Here is a 19,796-nt window from a genome sequence, read left to right on the forward strand (position 1 = left end):
TAGATGTCCCTCTGTCATCCTGCCCCTGGGTATAAAAAAACAACAACAAATAACCAAAACCCTATCTATAGCTCTGAATTCATCTGGGAAATCTGGTCAGTCGTAAGACGAGAGTGTAAAGAAGGTGTCACGTGCTGTCAAGTACCTTGATTGAAATGGTAAATTGGAAGAGAGAAAATGAATATCTCGCCAATCAGAAATATTTCTTTTTAAATTTCAGCAGCAATAATCTGCAACACGTCTCCATAGAAACAGATGTATATTTTGCCTTTGTTAAACTATATCGCCCACATGAGGACTGTGCTGTACTTGCATATGTCGCGAAGCCAGCATTGTGCTGCCCTGTGAATTACCGATATCGTATTTAGCAGAGAAAACAGAAGACAGCTTTAGTGTTTAGACCTAGGCCGGAATGCCGTGACGTCATCGACAGTGTGACGTCACTGTCATTGTAAATTTGCGCCACGTCGTCTTGGCGAACCTCGGCTCGGTCTGAGGTCACCGAGTGCGGCAAGATTTTGTGTGAGTGTTTTTCATGATTAATTACTTATGACGTACAATTAACAAAGAAATATATAACGACATGCATGAATATATCACGAGGTACTGTGTTTACATACCAATCACACATAATCTCTATTTACACTCAGTTAACAGTTTTTTAATCCGATCATGCGAAGTTCCAAACACAACAAATGACAAAATGTCTGAAAAAAGTTTTTACAAGTTTTATTTATCTCCACAAACAACGAACAGTTTCAATTAAATGAAGACATATTTACACACGACGACGTGAACGGCACACCACGTCACTGTCACGTCACCTCAACCGTCCGCACAAACACATAGCCTCGGGGGATCTCGCCAGGTCGCCCGCCGTCTCACCGTCTTTGTTCCTGGCGTCGATGTCCACCACGTTCAGAGACAGCAGAAACTTTACCGTCTCTACATCTCCTCCTCTACAGGCGAGGTGAAGGATGTTGTCACCTTTCTTGTTCACCAGGTACACATAGGCCCTTTTACTCACCAGGAGCTCCACCATGTCTCTTTGTCCCAAGTATGCTGCCGTCATCACCGGTGTCATGCTCCACAACCTACAATTGATTTCGACGCCCTGAGACAGGAGCCGCTTCACCTCCTCCAGGTTCCCGTCGTGGGCGGCTTCAAAGAGATCCTCGCAGTCTGCTGGTGATGAGGTCGCTGAATCAAAAGGAAAACTCTGTACACATCCAGACATCTTCGTTATACATCTACATTGTTCACACCTCAACGCGTGGACAAGTGGCACGATTTGTCATCAAACAATTTCCAACATGGCTGACAGTACAACGAACAAGGTAAAGGACGACAAAAGGTTAATGTAATCAAGGAATATGTAGTCAATGTTTAGAATCGTTCTAAGTTTTCCCCAGTTAGTGACGAGTCTGGTCAGTCTGATCCTGTCCTGTATTGATAGATGGGCTGAGAGTAAGTAAAACTATGTGAGTATAAAGCTGGTGTTGCGTTTCTTTATTATGCGAGTATGAATCCTGATAAATACAACTTAGAGTAAGCGTCGTTAGATCAATCACTTCTTGACCAGGAACGGCAATACATTTAGTAACTGTAGTGGGGTCTCACTGGACGCCCGAAAGCAGTTACAACACCACCAAATGGGTACCTTACCCTAATGATCGAAAGGGGATCGAAAGACTAAGGATAGAGTTCGAGGTGACCTACCCTAACACTAGCTATATTTGGATGTGTTCAGCGCCAATGTAATATCCCTAATAAAATGCATTCTTGTGCATTATAATGAAAATTAATGAACCGAAAAAATAATATATGTATATTAGTTCCCATTTATAACCATTTAAGCCAATTGAATTACGAGAAAAACGAAATAAAAAATCATTTAAAAAAAGTGCTTTTCGTAAACTAGCGCTTGCTATAAAATGCGCCGCCGCAGGCTATATTTAGTAAAGAAATATTCAAAACTCTCACCACCGCTTTGCGTATTCAATGTCATTTCATGTAGAGATGATAAATCACTGGGAGGAGCTTATGCACTCTCGATGACCCCTGACGTCACAGGGCATTGTTTTGCCGGTGTGAGTGGCAACAAAATACTACAATTACGTCATAAGGTAATACCTCCGACGTTCATACAGTTTGGCCCTCACTCTATGAAGATTCATACTCCAATGAACTCACACAAAGTGAAGGTCAATTCTTAATTGTCACGTGATTGAAAAGTTTGTGGTACTGTATTCTAAAGGTAGTTGAAACGAGGTGTTGAATGTTTACATCCAGACGTTTGTTATCCCTGGTGACAGGTCAGACAAACGTTTTGGGTGTAAACATTGTGTGAAGCGAGCACCTGCTTCCTTCAAATGTATTCTGTTGTACATCAATCTTACTATATTTACAATGTTAGTTTCATTTAATTTCCCAACAAAATTCTGAAGCACAAACTGAAAACTTACCAATCGTTTACGTCCTAACACGAGTGACATGATGTCACGACTATGACGTCACTGTGACGTGTCTGGTAAGGAGCATGACATAGTTTGGCGCTCGGCTGCTTGTGCCGATCATAATATACTAGATCTACAAGTCTTACTACCGTCTTACTTAGAAGTCTGATTACAGTCGCAACTTATTTCGATTCAGATTGCATGTTTAGGTAAAAACTTCATTGGTTAAAGAAATCTACCTCATCATCGTGCGTAAAATATGTCTTTATTTTTATTCTAAGATGCTTCGTTAAAATATCAAAGGCACCGACTATACTTTATCCTGCGATAAAGCATTGTTTCCGCGTGAAGATCCGGAGTAGAATAAGGTCTTGAGCAACCCATGCTTGGCGTAAAAGGTAACTATGTTTGTCGTAAGATACGACCAACGGGATCGGGTGGTCAGGCTCATTTACTTGGTTGATTCATGTCATTGATCCCAATTGCGTGGATCGATGTTCATGCTATTAATCAATGGATTGTCTGGTCCAGAATCGATTATTTACAGATAGCTGTCATTTAGCTGGAATATTGATGAGTGCAGCTGCGTTTTTGTGACTTGATTCCATACATGTACTACAATATTGATTTTACTTGTTTCAAAAAATACACTTATATATTGGTCTCACAGAAACTTTTGTTGTTGAGTATATATACAGATGAAATGAAACTATATGCCCTGTGTTAATACGATCCATTTATCTTGCCCCTAGCCTATACTGCCAGTGTTTCCACCTCACATGCACGAAGTCAATCACATTCCTGTAAATTATTAGGTAACCCGCAATATTCCTTTTTGCTCCATCACTGTGCGTTGAACGTGTCATGACATGATGCGCCCGCAACTCGAGTTAAAAAGAGCGAGATGCTCGAGATGATTGATACCAAATGTATGTCTAGTTGCCAGTGATAAGATTCAGTAAGGAGATTTGAATTATTTAAGTAACTTAACATCGCTTTTAGAACTAGACAAAAGACGGAGAGACTTATTTCCTTTCGCTAATAATATGTGCCGGTATGTGTTCAACTTAATCTCTGATATTTCTTTGTAGGGTACTTGTCGTGGAGCCGGTTTATCCCCAAGCCTATGACAAGGGACTGATAGAGAAGTTGTCTAGTTAAAAGCTGTTCATACATGGCTTCAACCATGAGATGATATTGAAGCACAGGGTTGGTGTATCATGTCTACTTTCAGTGTTAGAAGTGTTAATGATGTTTCCTGTCTCCACCAGAACATTTCAAATGAATGTAAATTAAAATATATGTAATTGATATGTCATTGATTATTAAATATTTATTCTACTTGCACAACAATGCGTTTGTAGTATAGAGAATGCACGTAAAAGAAGCAGAGGTAGAACGCGCCTGTATATTTTCACCCTGTATAAATTATGTATAACTAAAAAAATTTAAAGAGACGCGCAACTTTTCTTGTTCTTATCTGAGTCACGCGCTCCTTTATATATTGTGGTGAATATTGGTTGGAGTATTCATCCCGACGTTACCCTATGTACCTGGCTATTGAGTGTCCCGTCTGAATTTTCTGAATTTTTGGAGTCAGTTATTTGCGTAAACATATCAGATGAAATAAACATACAATAAACATACAATGAATTCTCGTTAAGTAGAAAGAGACACTGACGTAAAGATCTTCCTTTGGTCCCGGCACGCTTACTATATAATTACCGTGGACATGAGATGTGTTATTTATATATCTAAATAACATTTCTTCATTCATTTTGACCGGATATGAAGTGTGTATGACTAATGGATTGCCAGATTATTATAACAGATGAAAACAAACCATCTTCACTAATATAACTAATTCTGCATAATTTTCAAAGTCCTCAATAGATTGTAGGAACCCAACATTTCTACTAACATTACCCTTTGTCATATGAAATTACCCGTTACTAAATTACTGAATATTCAAAAGCTTCATTTAGGGTTGGCATATCTTCAGTTAGGGTTGGCATCTTTTCGGACTGATTAGGGGATGACGAGATATTTCATCTCAACACTAATATATACATGTAGCTCCCAACATGTTTTATATTCCACCATACATAAAATCGTGAACCCAATTATTACTGTTTTAGGGTGCATGTCCAAGGTACAAAATTATTTCAAGCGATACATGTATATCTGTAAACCACACGTTGACGTGCCCTATACACACCATCATGACATGACCGGTAAACCTTATGTTTACATGCCCAGTTAACTCTTTGCCGACATGCTCAGTAAGGCCTATGTTGACATGTCCTGTCAACCCTGTTATGTGTATGGGTATATGCTTTTATATGTTTGTTAGTATATCAGATGCATTTAGACTTGAATTGAAACAAGAAGGCTTCGGTTGCGTAATTTTGCTTGAATAGTACACCTGGGGAGCTGGCCGCCTGAGTGGGTTAAGTAATTATGTCACAAGTGAAGCTTGTAGCTAATCAGGATTATAGTATAAGGTTGTGGTGATTCAAAAATAGTTAGTTTTTCTGCTTCCTGTATTTGAACCTCCTCATTTTTATTGTTAAAGTTCAGAACACTGTGTGAGAGATTGTATCCCATGTCGGGGCTTTTGAAACTGAACTAGAAATCATGCTGATATCTGGTAATGTGTGCCTTGGAAAACTTGCATTGCGAGCTTATGTGGAACTATGGATATATGTGTTTTCGTGGAACAAAGAGTGGAGTGAACAATCAAACATGGAAATTAGGGTGACTATATAAGTATACAATATGCTGTAGCCCTTTTATGGTGATATTATTGTACATGGTAGCCCAAGCCTAATTATCCCATAGTAAACTTAGCTGTATTGGTAATCTAACATGCATTGTTAATAAATATCTGTCTTAATTGTTGTGAAATCCTTTAATTGTGCGAATCGATTTGGAGTGTATCCCTTCATTCCACTTCCACTCGTAACAACCCTATCTCGACATGCTCTGTATGCCAGAAGCTGACATGCCCTGTAAACCCGATCTCGACATGCTCTGTAAGACCTTGGTTGACATGCCCCCTAAGCCCCATGAAAACATGTTCTGTAAGCCACATGTTGACATGCCAAGCAGACCCTATGTCAAAATGCCATGCACACCCTCTGTCGACATGCCAAGTAAACTCCATGTTGACATGCCCTATAAGCCCTGTGTTGCCATGCTCTGTAAGACCCATTGTTGCCATGCCCTATAAACCTTATGTTGACATGCCCTGTAAACCCTATGTCGATATGATCTGTATGTCATATGTTAACATACACTGTTAACCCTATGTCGACATGCCCAGGAAACCCTATGTCAAAATGCTCTGTAAGTCTGTTGTCATTTTAAATGCTACATACAATGTTTGAAATGAGCTTAATCTATGGTCTCCACATTTAAACACAGAAAGTGTAGACACATTTTTAAAGGCAGAAGAAGGCATATCCTTTGCATGCATTCGATTGATTGTTTGACATTCAAGACATACATTTATCCTTTTTTCAAAGGAAATAATATATGTCATACATACATCTATCGCATGGCATGTTAAAAGAGACGGTTGTAAATTCAGCCACAAAACCGTTTCCATAATCATAAAAATCTCTGCTAAAAGTCTCACCTCCTACAGCAGAGGAAACATAGGTACAAGGGGACGATGCGGTGAATGGCACTTGCGTCGACGATGTAGACAGCAACGTTTCATTAACATCATTCTCTTTAATCCCTTCTCTCATCACACAGCTTGTATTCAGTGCCATCATGTCCTCTGTAAGACCAGTGATTCTTTGCTCTGAATCATGCAGATCGTCAATGGTCTGATTAACTTGATTGTTTAAACTCTGAATGTCAGTACTGAACGTTTGCTGCATTCCCCGCAAGCCCTCCCTGCATGATTGTTTTTCATTGGTGAGTCGTTTAGTCACTTGGTTCATCTTCACACAGCTTGTATTCGGTGTCATCAGATCCTGTCTGAGAACAGTGTTCACTATCTTTGCATCACGAAGACCAGCTACCGTCTCATTCAGCTGCAGCTGTAAACTATGGGTGTCTTTGTTCAGCCCACCACGTTGTTTTGCAAGACTATCTTTGAAAGTGTCTCTTTCTCGTTCAACATGTCTGAACTGTTGTGTTACTGCCTGAAGTTGTGTCTTCAAGTTGTGTACATTGGCTTTCAGGCTGTTGACTTCATCCTGGACACGTTCCCTAATAATATCCTCAATGTAACCTTCTTTCAGAATGCCAGTAATCGCTTGATTCACTAGACCCTTCATCAAGGCAGGAATGAACGTGTTAGTCAAGTTCTCTTTCAGTAATGACCCCAACGTGCTAAATGTATTATTCATTTTAGTCTCAAGATCAACAGCTGTTTGTTCCCAAGCGTTGATCTCTCCCTCTAGTAGCTTCGGTTGGCCAGTGAAAGCTGTCAAACTGGTGTCAGCGTGTACGTCACTGACACCAACAACGACACAAGACCGATGACTATTACTGTTGATACCGTCTCCATGGCGCAGTTTACTGTATACGGCTGCACTGATGCGGGATATATATATACCATGGTCCGACTCAAGTGTTTGGCCGAAAGCCAGCTCAGGGAAACAGACGCTCTATAAGTACTTGTCTGTACATGAGGCATCATTACAGCAAACATGACTAACAACTTCATGAGAGTATTGTGTTTGATACACGGAATACTTCGGACGTCTGCGAATTTCTATTGTAAACAGGGTGCGCGAAACACACTCAAACAATATCGTGTACTTTAATAGACAGTACATATTTACATTCTCTCACAATACTTTATGGTGGATCCAACAAACAAGCCGACTTACTAAACCATCCTATATAAGAAATTCACGCGTCAGCGTGAACCGTTTGACTTTGCAAGGATTATGATTTAGTTCTGTTTACATGAATTGTTAGTGGAAATATCAGAGCATCAGTGATTGCAGAAAGTCGGTTTAGGCAAGTTGAGTTCATGGCAAGCCTAGCCGATGTCAGTGTGACCTTACATGAGAACCACAGTCCAGAAAGGGAGCTGTGGATCTCGAAACTCGGGACAGGATCTGTTAGAAAAAAATAACACAGGTCATAATTTTATGTAAATAAAAAACTCGACCTCTATGTGTTTGTAAATAAAATCTCATCTCCACTAACAAAAATTGTTCCATCTGCTCCGAAAAGTTGGAATGAGCTTTCTCCTGTGAACATGATTCTTTTTCAGGTGAATAATTGACATGCCTTTGCATGCGTTTGTGATGGGTTAAACCGGTGGGGCCGGATGTGCACATAGTTTTGCGAACACCTGATATCATCACTATTTGATAGTGATTCATAAACACATGCTCATGATATAGTCTGAATCGTACAATCGACTCTGGTTTTGGCAGAGATTTCTTATCAATATGGAAAGGGCTTTGTGGCATTCATGTTCCAGGATTATAAAAACCCATGTTTCCTCAATTTGTCAAAGTGTTTTGTGCCTCTACACCAATCTATTATTTTCATAAGTCAGGCAGTTTTAATGTGGAGTGTTGCTTCCAACAGCTAAGAAAAATAAATTACTTCCTCAAGTTTGACATTTTACCGTTATAGAATTCTCTAAGTATTTATATTACACAAAGAATGTCCCAACCTGTGGTAATATTAACAGCAATATTTCTCACTGTTTGTACCCAGTATGTATGTGGGAGAACACCGTTCCCAACTTGATGACATATATGTTTGTACTCAGTATGTATGCTGGAGAACACCGTTCCCACCTTGATGATATATATGTTTGTACCCAGTATGTATGCCGTAGGACACTGTTCCCACCTTGATGATATATATGTTTGTACTCAGTATGTATGCCGGAGAACACCGTTCCCACCTAGATGATATATATGTTTGTACCCAGTATGTATGCCGTAGGACACTGTTCCCACCTTGATGATATATATGTTTGTACTCAGTATGTATGCCGGAGAACACTGTTCCCACCTTGATAATATATATGTTTGTACCCAGTATGTATGCCGGAGAACAACGTTCCCACCTTGATGATATATATGTTTGTACCCAGTATGTATGCCCGAGAACAAGGTTCCCACCTTGATGATATATATGTTTGTACTCAGTATGTTGCCGGAGAACACCGTTCCCACCTTGATGATATATTTTTGTACTCAGTATGTATGCCGGAGAACACCGTTCCCAACTTGATGATATATATGTTTGTACTCAGTATGTATGCCGGAGAACACCGTTCCCACCTTGATGACATATATGTTTGTACTCAGTATGTATGCCGGAGAACACCGTTCCCACCTTGATGATATATATGTTTGTACCCAGTATGTATGCCGGAGAACACCGTTCCCACCTTGATGATATATATGTTTGTACCCAGTATGTATGCCGGAGAACACCGTTCCCACCTTGATGATATATATGTTTGTACTCAGTATGTATGCCGGAGAACACCGTTCCCACCTTGATGATATATATGTTTGTACCCAGTATGTATGCCTGAGAACACCATTCCCACCTTGATGATATATATGTTTGTACTCAGTATGTATGCCGGAGAACACCGTTCCCACCTTGATGATATATATGTTTGTACCCAGTATGTATGCCGGAGAACACCGTTCCCACCTTGATGACATATATGTTTGTACCCAGTATGTATGCCGGAGAACACTGTTCCCACCTTGATGATATATATGTTTGTACCCAGTATGTATGCCTGAGAACACCGTTCCCACCTTGATGATATATATGTTTGTACTCAGTATGTATGCCGGAGAACACCGTTCCCACCTTGATGATATATATGTTTGTACCCAGTATGTATGCCGGAGAACAACGTTCCCACCTTGATGATATATATGTTTGTACTCAGTATGTATGCCTGAGAACAAGGTTCCCACCTTGATGATATATATGTTTGTACTCAGTATGTATGCCGGAGAACAACGTTCCCACCTTGATGATATATATGTTTGTACTCAGTATGTATGCCTGAGAACAAGGTTCCCACCTTGATGATATATATGTTTGTACCCAGTACGATGCCTGAGAACACTGTTCCCACCTTGATGATATATATGTTTGTACCCAGTATGTATGCCGGAGAACAACGTTCCCACCTTGATGATATATATGTTTGTACCCAGTATGTATGCCGGAGAACAACGTTCCCACCTAGATGAAATATATGTTTGTACTTAGTATGTATGCCTGAGAACAAGGTTCCCACCTTGATGATATATATGTTTGTACCCAGTACGATGCCGGAGAACACTGTTCCCACCTTGATGATATATATGTTTGTACCCAGTATGTATGCCCGAGAACAAGGTTCCCACCTTGATGATATATATGTTTGTACCCAGTATGTATGCCCGAGAACACCGTTCCCACCTTGATGATATATATGTTTGTACCCAGTATGTATACCGGAGAAACACGTTCCCACCTTGATGATAGATATGTTTGTACTCAGTATGTATGCCGTAGGACACTGTTCCCACCTTGATGATATATATGTTTGTACCCAGTATGTATGCCGGAGAACACCGTTCCCACCTTGATGATATATATGTTTGTACCCAGTATGTATGCCGGAGAACAACGTTCCCACCTTGATGATATATATGTTTGTACCCAGTTTCCTCAATTTTTAAAAGTGTTTTGTGCCTCTACGCCAATCTATTATTTTCCTAAGTCAGGCAGTTTGAATGTGGAATGTTGCTTCCAAGAGCTAAGAAAAATAACTTACTTCCTCAAGTTTGACATTTTACTATGATAGAATTCTCTAAGTATTAATATCACAAAAAGAATGTCCCAGCCTGTGGTAACATTAAGAGCAACATTTCTCACTGTTTGTACCCAGTATGTATGCCGGAGAACACCGTTCCCACCTTGATGATATATATGTTTGTACCCAGTATGTATGCCTGAGAACAAGGTTCCCACCTTGATGATATATATGTTTGTACCCAGTATGTATGCCGGAGAACACCGTTCCCACCTTGATGATATATATGTTTGTACCCAGTATGTATGCCAGAGAAAACCGTTCCCACCTTGATGATATATATGTTTGTACCCAGTATGTATACCGGAGAACACCGTTCCCACCTTCATGACATATATGTTTGTACTCAGTATGTATGCCGGAGAACACCGTTCCCACCTTGATGATATATATGTTTGTACTCAGTATGTATGCCGGAGAACACCGTTCCCACTTTGATGATATATATGTTTCTACTCAGTATGTATGCCGGAGAACACCGTTCCCACCTTGATGATATATATGTTTGTACTCAGTATGTATGCCGTACGACACTGTTCCCACCATGATGATATATATGTTTGTACCCAGTATGTATGCCGGAGAACACCGTTCCAACCTTGATGATATATATCTTTGTACTCAGTATGTATGCCATAGGACAACGTTCCAACCTTTGTGAGATATATGTATGTAGCCTCTATGAATGCGGGACACTGTTCCAACCTTTGTGAGATATATGTGTGTAGCATGTATGCGTGCTGGACAGTGTTCCCACCTTTGTGAGATATATGTGTGTAGCATGTATGCGTGCTGGACAGTGCTCCCACCTTTGTGATATATATGTGTGTAGCATGTATGTGTGCTGGACAGTGTTCCCACCTTTGTGAAATATATGTATGTAGCCTCTATGAATGCGGGACACTGTTCCAACCTTTGTGAGATATATGTGTGTAGCATGTATGCGTGCTGGACAGTGTTCCCACCTTTTTGATATATATGTGTGTAGCATGTATGTGTGCTGGACGGTGTTCCAACCTTTGTGAGATATATGTGTGTAGCCTTTGTGAGATTTTTGTGTGTAGCCTGTATATGTGCGGGACACTGTTCCAACCTTTGCGATATATATATATATATATATATATATATATATATATATATATATATATATATCTAAAGCCTGTATGTCTGTGGGACAAAGTTCCCACCTTTGTGAGATATACATGTGTGTAGCATGAATGTGTGCGGGACAGTGTTCCAACCTTTGTGAGATATATGTTTTGCGACCTGTATGTATGCGGAACACTGTTCCCATCTTTGTTAGATATATGTGTTAATCCTATATGTGTGCGGGACAATGTTCCAAGCTTTGTGAGATATATGTGTGTAGCCTGTATATGTGCGGAACACTGTTCCAATCTTTGTGAGATATATATTTGGAGCCTGTATGTGTGCTGGACAATGTTCCCACCTGTGTGAGATATATGTGTGTAGTCTGTATATGTGCTGGACACTGTTTCAACCTTTGTAAGATGTATGTGTGTAGCCTGTATGTGTGCGGAACACTGTTCCCATCTTTGTGAGATATATGTGTGTAGCCTTTGTGAAAAATATGTGTGTAGCCTGTATGTGTGCGGAACACTGTTCCCATCTTTGTGAGATATATGTGTGTAGCCTGTATATGTGCGGGACACTTTGCCAAATTTTTTAGATATATGTGTTAATCCTGTATCTGTGCGGGACAATGTTCCAAGCTTTGTGAGATATATGTGTGTAGCCTGTATGTATGCAGGACACTGTTCCAGCCTTTGTAAGATATATATGTGTGTAGCCCCTATGAAAGCGGGACAGTGGTCCCACCTTTGTGAGATATATCTGTGTAGCCTGTATGCGTGATGGACAGTGTTCCCACCTTTGTGATATATATGTGTGTAGCATGTATGTGTGCTGGACAGTGTTCCCACATTTGTGAGATATATGTGTGTAGCCTGTATGTGTACGGAAAACTGTTCCAACCTTTGTGAGATATATGTGTGTAGCCTTTGTAAGATATTTATGTGTAGCCTGTATATGTGCGGGACACTGTTCCCATCTTTGTGAGATATATGTTTGGGGCCTGTATGTGTGCTTGACAATGTTCCCACCTGTGTGAGATATATGTGTGTAGCCCTTTATATGTGCGGAACACTGTTCCCAAATTTGTGAGATATATGTGTTAATCCTGTATCTGTGCGGGACAATGTTCCAAGCTTTGTGAGATATATGTGTGTAGCCTGTCTGTATGCAGGACACTGTTCCAGCCTTTGTAAGATATATATGTGTGTAGCCCCTATGAAAGCGGGACAGTGGTCCCACCTTTGTGAGATATTTGTGTGTAGCCTGTATGTGTGCGGGGCCACTGTTCCCACCTATGTGAGATATATCTGTGTAGCCTGTATGCGTGATGGACAGTGTTCCCACCTTTGTGATATATATGTGTGTAGCATGAATGTGTGCTGGACAGTGTTCCCACCTTTGTGAGTTATATATGTGTAGCCTGTATGTATGCGGAAAACTGTTTCAACCTTTGTGAGATATATGTGTGTAGCCTTTGTGAGATATTTGTGTGTAGCCTGTATATGTGCGGGACACTGTTCCAACCTTTGCTATATTTTTATTTATATATATATATATATATATATATATATATATCTAAAGCCTGTATGTCTGTGGGACAAAGTTCCCACCTTTGTGAGATATACATGTGTGTAACATGAATGTGTGCGGGACAGTGTTCCAACCTTTGTGAGATATATGTTTTGCAACCTGTATGTATGCGGAACACTGTTCCCATCTTTGTTAGATATATGTGTTAATCCTGTATGTGTGCGGGACAATGTTCCAAGCTTTGTGAGATATATGTGTGTAGCATGTATGCGTGCTGGACAGTGTTCCCACCTTTGTGAGATATATGTGTGTAGCCTGTATGTGTGCGGAAAACTGTTCCAACCTTTGTGAGATATATGTGTGTAGCCCTTTATATGTGCGGGACACTGTTTCCAAATTAGTGAGATATATGTGTTAATCCTGTATCTGTGCGGGACAATGTTCCAAGCTTTGTGAGATATATGTGTGTAGCCTGTATGTATGCGGGACACTGTTCCCACCTCTGTGAGATATATGTGTGTAGCATTTAAGTGTGCGGGACAGTGTTCCCACCTTTGTGAGATAGATCTGTGTAGCCTGAATGTTAGCAGGGCACTGTTCCCACCTTTGTGAGATATATGTGAGTAGCCTGTAAGTGTGCGGGACAGTGTTTCTTACTTTGTGAGATATATGTGTGCAGCCTGTATGTTTGCAGGGCACTGTTCCCAACTTTGTGAGATATATGTGTGTAGCCTGTAAGTGTGCGGGACAGTGTTCCCACCTTTGCGAGATATATGTGTGTAGCCTTTGTTAGATATATGTGTGTAGCCTGTGTCTGTGCGGGACACTGTTCCCAACATCGTGAAATGTATGTTTTGCAACATGTATGTATGCGGGACACTATTCCCACCTTTGTGAGATATATGTGTGTAGCCTGTATGTATGCAGGACACTGTTCCCACCTTTGTGAGACATGTGTGTGGAGCCTTTGTGAGAAATATGTATGTAGCCTGTATGTGTGCGGGACACTGTTTCAACCTTTGTAAGATGTATGTGTCTAGCCTGTGTGTGTGCGGGACACTGTTCCCACCTTTGTAATATATATGTGTGTGGCCTGTATGTGTGCGGAACACTGTTCCCATCTTTGTGAGATATATGTGTGTAGCCTGTATATGTGCGGAACACTGTTGCCAATTTTTTTAGATATATGTGTTAATCCTGTATCTGTGCCTGGCAATGTTCCCACCTCTGTGAGATATATGTGTGTAGCCTGTATGTGTGCTGGACAGTGTTCCCACCTTTGTGAGATATATGTGTGTAGCCTTTGTGAAATATATATGTGTAGCCTGTATGTGTGCGGGACACTGTTCTCACCTTTGTGAGATATATGTGTGTACCCTGTCTGTATGCGGGACACTGTTCCAACCTTTGTAAGATATATATGTGTGTAGCCCCTATGAAAGCGGGACAGTGGTCCCACCTTTGTGATATATATGTGTGTAGCATGTATGTGTGCTGGACACTGTTTCAACCTTTGTGATATAGATGTGTGTAGCCTGTATGTGTGCAGGACACTGTTGCCAAATTGTATGTTTTGCAGCCTGTAAGTATGCGGGACACTATTCCCAACATTGTGAGATACATGTGTGTAGCCTTTGTTAGATATATGTTTGTAGCCTTTTTTAGTGTGCTGGGCAGTGTTTTCACCTTTGTGAGATATATGTGTGCAGCCTGAATGTATGCGGGACACTAGTACTGTTACCACCTTTGTTAGATATATGTGTGTAGCCTGTATGTATGCGGGAAACTGTTCCCACCCTTGTGAGATATATGTGTGTAGCATGTATGTGTGCGGGACACTGTTCCAGCCTTTGTGCGATATATGTTTGTAGCATGTATGTGTGCGGGACACTATTCCCACCTTTGTGAGATATATGTGTGTAGCCTTTGTGAAACCCAAAGCTTCAATCCACAACTGAAGCCCAAAGTTTCAACACACAACTGAAGCCCAAAGTTTCAACACACAACTTAAAACCCAAAGTTTCAATTCACAACTGAAACCCACAATCCATAACTAAAACCCCACAAATGAAACCCACAACCGAAACCCACAGCATCGACCCACAACTGAAACCCAATGCTTAAACCCAAAGCTTCAACCCACAACTGAAGCCCGAAGTTTCAACCCACAATTTGAAACCCACAGCTTCAACCCACAACTGCAACGCACAGCGTCAACCCTCAAGTGAAACCCACAACCCACAACCGAAACCCACAACCAACAGCTTCAACCCACAGATGAAACGCCCAGCTTTTAACCACAGCTTCAACCAACAACTGAAACCCACAAACTTTGTCTTTAATCCACACTTGAAACCCACAACCCACACCTACAACCCACAACTGAAACCAACAAGTGAAACCAACAATCCATAACTAAAACCCACAAATGAAACCCACAACCGAATCCCACAGCTTCAACCCACAATTGAAACCCAAAGCTTCAATCCACAACTGAAACCCAAAGTTTCAACCCACAACTGAAGCCCAAAGTTTCAATGTACAACTGAAACCCACAATCCATAACTAAAACCCCACAAATGAAACCCACAACCGAAACCCACAGCATCGACCCACAACTGAAACCCAATACTTAAACCCACAGCTTCAACCCACAATTGAAACCCAAAGCTTCAACCCACAACTGAAACCCGAAGTTTCAACCCACAATTTGAAACCCACAGCTTCAACCCACAACCGCAACGCACAGCGTCAACCCACACGTGAAACCCAAAACCCACAACCGAAACCCACAACCAACAGCTTCAACCCACAGATGAAACGCCCAGTTTTTAACCAAAGCTTCAACCAAAAAATGAAACCCACAATCCACAGCTTCAACCAACAACTGAAACCCACAAACTTTAGCTTTAATCCACACTTGAAACCCACAATTGAAACCCACAATCCACATCTACAACCCACAAATGAAACCCACAATCCAAAACTTAAACCCACAAATGAAACCCACAACCCACACCTACAACCCACAACTGAAGCCCACAATCCATAACTGAAACCCAGAATTGAAACCCACAACCCACAGCTTCAACCCACACATAAAACCAACAACTGAAACCCACAGCTTCAACCCACAACTAAACCCACAATCCATAACTGAAACCTACAAATGAAACCCACAACCGAATCCCACAGCGTCAACCCACTAATGAAACAAACAGCTTCAACCCAAAGCTTCAACCCACAATTGAAACCCAAAGTTTCAACACACAACTGAAGCCCAAAGTTTCAACTCACAACTTGAAACCCACAGCTTCAATCCACATATGAAACCCACAATCCATAACTAAAACCCCACAAATGAAACCCACAACCAAAACCCACAGCATCGACCCACAACTGAAACCCAATGCTTAAACCCACAACTTCAACCCACAATTGAAACCCAAAGCTTCAACCCACACCTGAAGCCCAAAGTTTCAACCCACAACTTGAAACCCACAGCTTCAATCCACAACTGAAACGCACAGCGTCAACCCACAAGTGAAACCCACAACCAACAGCTTCAACCTATAGAAAAAACGCACAGCTTTTAACCAAAGTACACCCACAGCTGCAATCCACAACTGAAACCCACAATCCACAACTGCAACCTACAGGTTTAACCCAAAACTTCAACCCACAACTGAAACCCACAATCCATAACTGAAACCCACAAATGAAACCCACAACCGAATCCCATAGCGTCTAACCCTAACTGAAACCCACAGCTTCAACCCACAGCTTCAACCCACAACTTGAAACCCACAGCTTCAATCCACAACTGAAACGCACAGCGTCAACCCACAAGTGAAACCCACAACCAACAGCTTCAACCCATAGAAAAAACGCACAGCTTTTAACCAAAGTACACCCACAGCTGCAACCCACAACTGAAACCCACAATCCACAACTGCAACCTACAGGTTTAACCCACAGATTCAACCCACAGCTGCAACCCACAACTGAACCCAAACGTTTCCCCCCACAACCTTAACCCATAGCTAAAACTTACAGCTTCAACCTATAATTGAAACCCACAGCTTCAACCCACAACGAAAACCCACAGCTTCAACCCATAACTGAAACCCACAGCTTCAACCGGCAACTGAAACCCACAGCTTCAACTCACAACAGAAACCCACAGCTTCAATCCACGGCTTAAAACCACAACTGAAACCGACAGCTTAAAGCAACAGATTCAACCCACAACCAACAAGTGAAATCCACAACCCACACCTTCAAACCACAACTGAAACCCACAATCCACAACTGCAACCAACAGCTTAAACCCACAACTGAAACCCAAAACGTACAGCTTCAACCTACAACTGAAAACCACAACCCATAGCTTCAACCCACAACTACAACCAACTGCTTCAATCCACAACCCACACCTTCAACCCACAACCCTCAAATGCAATACAGCTTCAACCCACAACCCACACCTTCAAACCACGACTGAAATCCACAACCGACAACTGAAACAGGTGCTGCAGAACTGCTACCCACAACTGCAACCCACAGCTTCAAATTGCAACCTACAACTGAAACCCACACCCAACAACTTAAACCTGCAACCCACAGATTCATGCTGCATCCTACAACTGAGACCTTCAACGCACAACTGCAACCCACAACTGAAACCAACAGCTTTAACCCACAACTGAAATCCACATCTTTAACCCACAACTGAAACCCACAATCCACAACTGCAACCAACAGCTTAAACCCACAACTGAAACCCAAAACGTACAGCTTCAACCTACAACTGAAAACCACAACCCATAGCTTCAACCCACAACTACAACCAACAGCTTCAATCCACAACCAACACCTTCAACCCACAACCCTCAAATGCAATACAGCTTCAACCCACAACCCACACCTTCAAACCACGACTGAAATCCACAACCGACAACTGAAACAGGTGCTGCAGAACTGCTACCCACAACTGCAACCCACAGCTTCAAATTGCAACCTACAACTGAAACCCACACCCAACAACTTAAACCTGCAACCCACAGATTCATGCTGCATCCTACAACTGAGACCTTCAACGCACAACTGCAACCCACAACTGAAACCAACAGCTTTAACCCACAACTGAAATCCACATCTTTAACCCACAACTGAAACCCACAGCTTCAACCCACAACTGAAACCCACAGCTTCATCCCACAACCCACAGCCTCAACCGCCGACTGAATCCCACAACTGAATCCCACAACTGAAACTCACAACCCGTAGATACATGTACGACCGAAATATCAGAGATGGAAAAGTTCTTCTGAAAAAAGTAAGTCATATTACAGAAATGTTTTCATGGACGAACTGTTAGTTCATCGAGCACGCAGCCAATTATGCCGTGAGTAGAGTGTTGTCCACACCAACACTCGAGACCGCTATATCCGCTACTTGGCCCAGAAACGATATGCTGACATCTACGAGTTGGTACGACAGAGTCCGCGACGGATGTGAAGCCTGCACATGTAGTTAAACGGACCCTGCACAGCTCCTCCCATGAAATACAGATACGTCAACAACGATGCCAGGGTCCGTGTTCAAGGTTGACCTTAGGAATCATCTCACGTCGGCAATCCAGTACACAGACAACATATTCATGTACATTCATGCATGCCTGCATTCAGACTGCAGTGCACTGTGTCCGTACTGTAGAAGTTTAGTCTTGTTGTATGTACGATATCCCGGCATCTTGACATCGAATTATTGAAGTATTGGGCGATTTTTTTCCGTATTGCGGTACAGATATTCGATGTCTCGGCCCATGACCCATGTTTACGGCCTGTCATAATCTTATAACTTTACAAAGCAATGTCAGTTAACGTTCGGTTAATTTACCAACCCACTCAACACATCAGAGTGAGCCGACGTATTTAGAATTATTTTCCAACAGATAAGTGAGTAATTATGTGATGGTAAAATCAGGAAATCAAAATATTGTATTTTCAAAGACGCTCTGTGCTGCCTGCTGACTGACAGTAGTACATTTAACATTTAAACCTCACCTTGCATCCTTTGTTCCAAGTGCAATTTACTACTGGCAAATCTACAGGTAATATACATGAAGGCACAGTATGTTTATATCCAAATTAGACTGCTGTGAAAGTAAACTGACTGTACCTGACTGCATCAGCAACATTAGCTGAAACAGTAAATTGGTGAAAGTTCTTCGAAGCCCGAGTGACAAAAAGCTGCTGAACCTGACTTTGAGAACACATTTCTAAAATAAATATCAATTAATAATTTGATAATAAAAGGTCTCACATAATATGTAATCTACCGTCTCATGTCGATCCAGAACTTCGATATGATTCATCCGATACACTGCAGCAATTTCTCCCTAATGTTTGCACTGACTACTTCAATAAAGAACCCTTCACTGATTAGGTTCTTGTTTTCTTGAGAACTTAGTTGGCCATGTTAGATGTGATAACCAACAGCCAGCTGCTGTGACAGACTATAAAAGCCAAGGCAAGTCTTTATCAAACTAAACCAAGATTAGTTTCCTTGATTCCACATATGAAAACAACAGAAGAGGAACGCAAACATATTTTAAAGAAATGTATTCATCGATTAAGTTTTAGTCTAGGAGATATCCCGTTAGAGCCAGGCTTGGTCAGTGTTATCAGATATGTTGGACTGCTTGCTGAATAGAACAAGAGCACACGGACAAGATTAAAATGTGGAGATTAAAGCATTACCACCTCACAAGAATCAAGATATATGTTATTGTCATTTGAAACCTTCGATTGAACAATTATGAGTTATTGTATTCTCTGTCGTCATGGACAGCCACCGTGGTGTAGTGGTAGAATGTCCGCCCGGAGAGA

The 19,796-nt window shown here is 41.3% G+C and overlaps 1 pseudogene; it reads right to left on the minus strand.

Annotated features, from left to right (window-relative positions):
* Window positions 1–745: 745 nt before the first annotated feature.
* Window positions 746–7,032, minus strand: LOC139472815 (uncharacterized; annotated as a pseudogene).
* Between the last annotated feature and the right edge of the window lie 12,764 nt (window positions 7,033–19,796).

The sequence above is a fragment of the Haliotis cracherodii genome, unplaced genomic scaffold, assembly GCF_022045235.1.
Source record: "Haliotis cracherodii isolate W230 unplaced genomic scaffold, xgHalCrac1.p SCAF_25, whole genome shotgun sequence".
NCBI classification, from domain to species: Eukaryota; Metazoa; Mollusca; class Gastropoda; order Lepetellida; family Haliotidae; genus Haliotis; species Haliotis cracherodii.